The following is a 5,937-nucleotide window of genomic DNA, read 5'->3' as shown; positions in this document are numbered from 1 at the left end:
CTATTGGAATAAGGGTACCTACCTCATATGATTACTATCAGGAGTAAATGAGATCATGCATAAGAAGCAATCATATTCATAGCCCCATTGTTCATAATAGCGCCAAACTGGAAATAGTCCAAATGTCCACTGATAAGTGAATGGCTGAACCAAAAGAAATATACCATAAAGAAGAATGCAACAACACAGATGAACCTCAAAAAACATTGCAAGTGAAATAAGCCAGACATAGAAGACTGAAAATTGTGTAATTCCAATTATATGAAATTTCTAGAAAACATAAAACTACAGAGACAGGAAGCAAATCAGTGGATATTAGGACTTGCAGTTGGAGAAGTGGGGATAAACAACAAACTGGAGCTAAGGAATGTTTTGAGGTGCTGGAAATATTCTAAATCTGAACAGTGGTGATGATTATATCAAACTGAACACTTACAGATGAAGGAAGTTTATGATATGTAAACTATGTCTCCAAAAAAAGTTTTGAAGAATTTTAAAACAATGTAATAAATATCAGGGCACCTGGGTGGGTCAGTCGGTTAAGCGTCTGCCTTCGGCTCAGGTCATGATCCCAGGGTCCTGGGATCGAGCCCCGCATCAGGCTCCCTGCTCATTAGGAAGCCTGCTTCTCCCTCTCCCACTCTCACTCCCCTTGCTTGTGTTCCCTCTCTCGCTGTCTCTCTCTCTCAAATAAATAAATAAAATCTATAAAACAAACAAACAAAAAACAATGTAATAAATATTACTACTAATGCTACTATGCTCAGGTTTTTAAAATCATAATAACGGGGGCGCCTGGGTGCCCCAGTCATTAAGTGTCTGCCTTCGGCTCAGGTCATGATCCCAGAGTCCTGGGATCGAGTCCCATATCGGGCTCCCTGCTCAGCAGGAAGTCTGCTTCTCCCTCTCCCACTGCTTGGGTTCCCTCTTTCGCTGTGTCTCTCTCTGTCAAATAAATAAATAAAATCTTAAAAAATAAATAAAAAAATAAAATCATAATAATAACGTTAAGCTGGAAAGGACCTTCCTGAGTATGTCTAATCCTACTCTCCAAAATAAGAGTGATAAAGACAAGCATAGCTGACTGCTGAGTCTACCACAGTTAAGTACTTTACATGGGTTCTCTCATTTAATCATCACAAGTCCTCTGTAGGGTAAACTCAGTTACTATTCCCACTTTATAGACCATGCAACTGAGGCTCAAACAGGCTGAAACTTGACCCAAAACAATATACCTAATATGAGAAAAAGCCAATATGCAAACTCAAGACCATCTGATTCTAAAGCCAATGCTTAGAAAAAACCCATCCTGAAATTCATATGGAATTTCAAAGGACTCTGAATGGCCAAAACAATCTTGAAAAAGAACACAGCTGGAGGAGACACATTTCCCGATTTCAAAACCTACTACAGGGAGCGCCTGGGTGGCTCAGTCGTTGGGCGTCTGCCTTCGGCTCAGGTCATGATCCCGGGGTCCTGGGATCAAGCCCCGCATCGGGCTCCCTGCTCAGCGGGAGGCCTGCTTCTCCCTCTCCCATTCCCCCTGCTTGTGTTCCCTCTCTCGCTGTGTCTCTCTCTGTCAAATAAATAAAATCTTTAAAAAAAAACAAAAACAAAAACAAAAACCTACTACAAAGCTAGTTATCAAAACAGTGTGGTATTGGTATATGGACAAAGACAGATCAGTGGAATAGAGAAACCAGAAATAAATTCTTACATACATGGTCAGGATATTTTCAACAAGGGTGCCAAGACTATCAAGGGGAAAAGACAGCCTTTTCAACAATGCTCATAGGAAAACTGGATATCCAAGTGCAGAAGAATGAAGTGGGACTTTTACCTAACACCACATACCAAAATTATCTCAAAATGGATCAAAGACCTAAATGTAAGTGCTAAAACTACAAAACTCTTACAATAATAGGGGAAACGCTTCATGCATTGGATTTGGCAATGATCTCTTGGCTATGACACCAAAGGCACAGTCAACAAAAGAAAAACAGGCAAATTGGACTTCATCAAAATGAACAACTCTTCTGCATCAAAGAACACTCAACAGAGTAAAAAGGCATCCCACAAATTGGGAGAAAATATTTGCAAATCACATATCTGATAAAAGATTAATATTCAGAATATGCACATGCCCATGTTCATAGCAGCATGACTCACAATAGCCAAAAGGTGGAAACAACATAGTTGTCTACCAACAAATGAAGAGATAAACAAATGTGACCTATTCACACCAATGGAATATTTATTCCGCTATAAAAGAGAATGAGTATGTCAATTACATCTCAATTTTTAAAATATATTTTTTGTAATTTTTAAAAAAGGGATGAAGTTTGAGGCGCCTGGATGGATGGCTCAGTCGAAGAGTGACCAACTCTTGATCTCAGGGTTGTAAGTTTGAGCTCTATGTTCGGTGTAGAGATAAATAAATAAACTTAAAAAAAAAAAAAAAGGAATGAAGTGTGGATACCTGCTATGACATGAATGGACCATGAAAACATTATGGTAAGTGAAATAGGTCGAACATGAAAGAACAAATACTGTATGATTTCACTTATATGGGATACCTAGAACAGGCAAATTCACAGTGATTTCAGACTATAAATCATTAGGCTGCAGGGAAGGAACAATGAGAGTTACTTGCTTAATGGATAGAGTTTCTGTTTGGGGTGATGAAAAAGTTTTGGAAATAGAGAGTGGTGATGGATGCACTACACTGTGTATGTAATTAATGCACTGAGTTTCACACGTAAAAATGGCTTAGGGGCGCCTGGCTGGCTCAATCAGAAGAGTGTGTGGCTCTTGATCTCTGGGTAATGAGTTCCAGCCCATGTTGGGTGTAAAGATTCCTTAAATAAACATAAAAAAAGATCAAAAGAAATGGTTTAAATAGCGAATTTTGTTACAACATATGTAACAAAATATATTTACCACAACTCTATAAAGAAATTAGCAATGTAATATAAAAAGCATTGAATTATACACCTTAAATGGTTAATTGTATGGCATATGAATTACAAATTATATCTCAAAGCTGTTTAAAAAAAAAAAGACAACAGTGGTGGCTAACATTTAGTGAACATCTTGTGCACACCTGGCACTGTTCTAAGGGCATTACATAAACCTCACAACAGCCTCATTTCACATATGAGGAAACTCAAGTAAGGTAATTTATCCAATGTCACTGAATTAGTGGAGGTTGAGTCAAGGATTCAAAACCTATCAGATTCTAGAGCTCCCCCAGTTACCCACTCTGCTATTCTGAGTCCCACAGCATGACAGGAGGGTTATAAAATGCATTCAACAGATGCCCCATTAACTAAGCGAATGAGATGAAGAGTAATTGTGGGAGTGTGGCAGAAAAATTAATTCTAAGCACTTGGTATATGGCTAAAAAAAGCCCATCAAGGAATGATTTATGATCTTTAAAATTTCAGAACTTTCCTATAGTTTTAATTTTAATACAACCCTGAATCTGATTATTAACAGCAGTTTGTACGTTTAAACATTGGCACAAGACTATAACCTTGCTCAAGTATTTGCAATAACAGTTCTTTTAGTAACACCCACTCACCTCCCCCACCCAGGCCTTGACAAGTGTCCTATGAAAGGCTGCAACAACCTAGGAACCTAAAGGCAACAAAAATAAACCCAAGTCTGGTAACAGAATTCTATAAAGAAGGGTGCTACAGATGTCCAGAAAACAGACCTAGTACCTTCCCTACAGGTTAAGTACCTAGTTAGGCGCTAATTAATGAGACAAGGTTCAGGTCCAACTTGTCTGTTTCACCAAAACAGTAACATGCCATTAGTTACTTTATACACTGCCAGTCACCCATCAGTTCTTCATACCTCTCCCTACAGTCCTCACAAGTTTGCTGATGTTGACATTATAAACTATTCACACTGGTGGCATTACTCAACAGGAAGTTGAAAACTAACAAACCTAGGGTACAATCCAGAGTTCAGAAAATGAACCAAGTGACCAGGCGCATCAGAGTCTACTGAACTCCTTCACTTACATCCAGCAACTCTGACCTTCACATGCAAAACCTGGAATATGCAAAAAAACACCATTACCCTTAAAGTTTAGGTACCTTACAAAACATGACCCTTTGTTTTTATTAAAAAATGCACTCCTAGAGTTGAATCCAGTAGCACATCAATACTAAAGTTAGGCGAAAAATACAGATTTACAACGCCAAAAGGAATCTAAAGAGTAAATACGAAGAAACATCCCTCCTCCCACATTCTCCCAACGGGCGCAGAACCCACCAGACCACTCCCCCGCCTCCAGGTTCTACAGTCCCGCGTGCCGGACTCCGAGCTCTCGCACCCTGTAGTCCGGCCGAGCCCACTCCAGTCTAGCCAGGTCTAAGGACGAGGCTACGTGCTAGGCACAAGAAGGCCTCCCTCTCGAGCGATGCCTCAGAACTGGATCAGATTCCTGCAAAAGCAGGAAAAAAGGAGGAAGAAAGGGCCCGCCTGCGGGTCCGCAGACCAGAAGCACCAAACCGTAACCACGCGTCAGCCCCCCTACTCCGCAGCCGACAGCCCCGAGGCTGGACCGGTAATTCTACCGCCGCGCCGGGCCCCGCCCCGGGACCGCGACCGTTCCGGGGCGTTCCTCCCGAGGGCGGCGCCTCCCTCACCACACCGCCACTTGGCTCTCTTCTTCCCGACCGAGGCCGCGATCGCCCCGCGACACCGAAGCCGCAGCTTCCAGGCCTCGCGGACCCGCGACTTCTCTAGCGGCCTGGCAGGCCCGCTCCTTCCCCGCAGGCTCTGGCACGCCCTCTCTACTGCCCCAGGCCCTTACCGAGGCAGCGCGGCCTCCGCGGCCCGCTCCTCCTAATCCTCAGCCGCCGCCACCGACCCAGCGTCGCGGAGACCGGAACTTCCTCCGCGCCGACCGCTGCTTCCACAAAGGCGCCGCGCCGCCGCCTTCAGCGCTCGGCCCGCCGGGAGATAGAGTACAGCGGCAGGTCCACTCCCGCCGTGCCTCGCGCGTGGTGGGGGGGCGGGGCTGACTACGGAACGAGGCGTGAGGGCACGCTGCTCGGCGGCGTCCAATGGGAGGGCGTGCTTCCCCAGGCCCGCCGGGCCTGCTGGGGGTTGTGGTTTAGACCCTGGCTCGTCTTCCGGTGCTGTCTTTAGAATTGAGCAAGACTTGCAGTCGGCCGTTAACTTGGCCTCCCCAAGTTTTGCTCCCCCTAGGAACGCAGATCAGGTCTTGATCTGCCTAGTTCGAGGACTCCTTTCCCGTCATTGCGAAGGCAATGGAAGGGAGACTTCTCCGGCCTAAGCCTTCCGGGGAAGTGGCTGCTGGCCCACAGCCGCTTAGCCCTTTTTGCCCAAGACCTGAGGATAGGTGCGAGAGAAGCACTTGAATTAGAGCAGCAGTAGTCAGAGAGGCTTGTCCCCTTTTCTTTCTGAGGGGGTTTCCAAGTTAGGCATCCCCTGCTCAAGAATATCAAGCAAATACCACCTACGTTAAAGGTTCAGTAGTCCTACCTATGAGGGAAAATCCACCCAGCTTCCACAAGGCCTTGCTAGATCTCAGGCGATAAATCTGGCCAAGAGTGACGTGCGAGGTCTCAGAACCGGAAGGTTATCTGCAAATCTCCCAATCTAGCGGAAAAGCTTTCAATTTGCAGCTCACTTCCAGGATCTCCGTACAGTTAGTCTTCAAATGGCAAGCTCTCAGCTTCCCAGGTGGGTTATCTACACTCTAAATAAGCTTGCTGGTTCCGGCCACTGGTGTCTCTACCAGTGGACCCTTAGGAAAGGTAACCTGACTTTGTAGCCTAAATTCAGCATCATGGGATCAAAGGAATCTGCTGCAAGAAAAGCCTATAAAGCATTCTAAAGTAAAGCCATCCTTATCTGCAAAGGAGATTGTTGGATTAAGTACTCTTTAAAATTATC

The 5,937-nt window shown here is 44.5% G+C and overlaps 1 long non-coding RNA gene across 1 annotated transcript; it reads right to left on the bottom strand.

Annotated features, from left to right (window-relative positions):
* Positions 1–1,746: 1,746 nt before the first annotated feature.
* On the bottom strand, positions 1,747–4,991 carry LOC145718927 (uncharacterized). The gene is made up of 2 exons (XR_014142098.1): positions 4,829–4,991; positions 1,747–4,456 (listed from the first exon to the last, which is right to left on the bottom strand). It is a non-coding gene; the product is annotated as an uncharacterized LOC145718927 (long non-coding RNA).
* Between the last annotated feature and the right edge of the window lie 946 nt (positions 4,992–5,937).

This window comes from Leptonychotes weddellii, unplaced genomic scaffold, assembly GCF_054177405.1.
Source record: "Leptonychotes weddellii isolate Sample4059 unplaced genomic scaffold, ASM5417740v2 HiC_scaffold_2564, whole genome shotgun sequence".
Lineage (NCBI taxonomy): Eukaryota > Metazoa > Chordata > Mammalia > Carnivora > Phocidae > Leptonychotes > Leptonychotes weddellii.
Note: the sequence above shows the minus strand (reverse complement) of the source record. Positions and strands in the feature narration are given on the sequence as shown.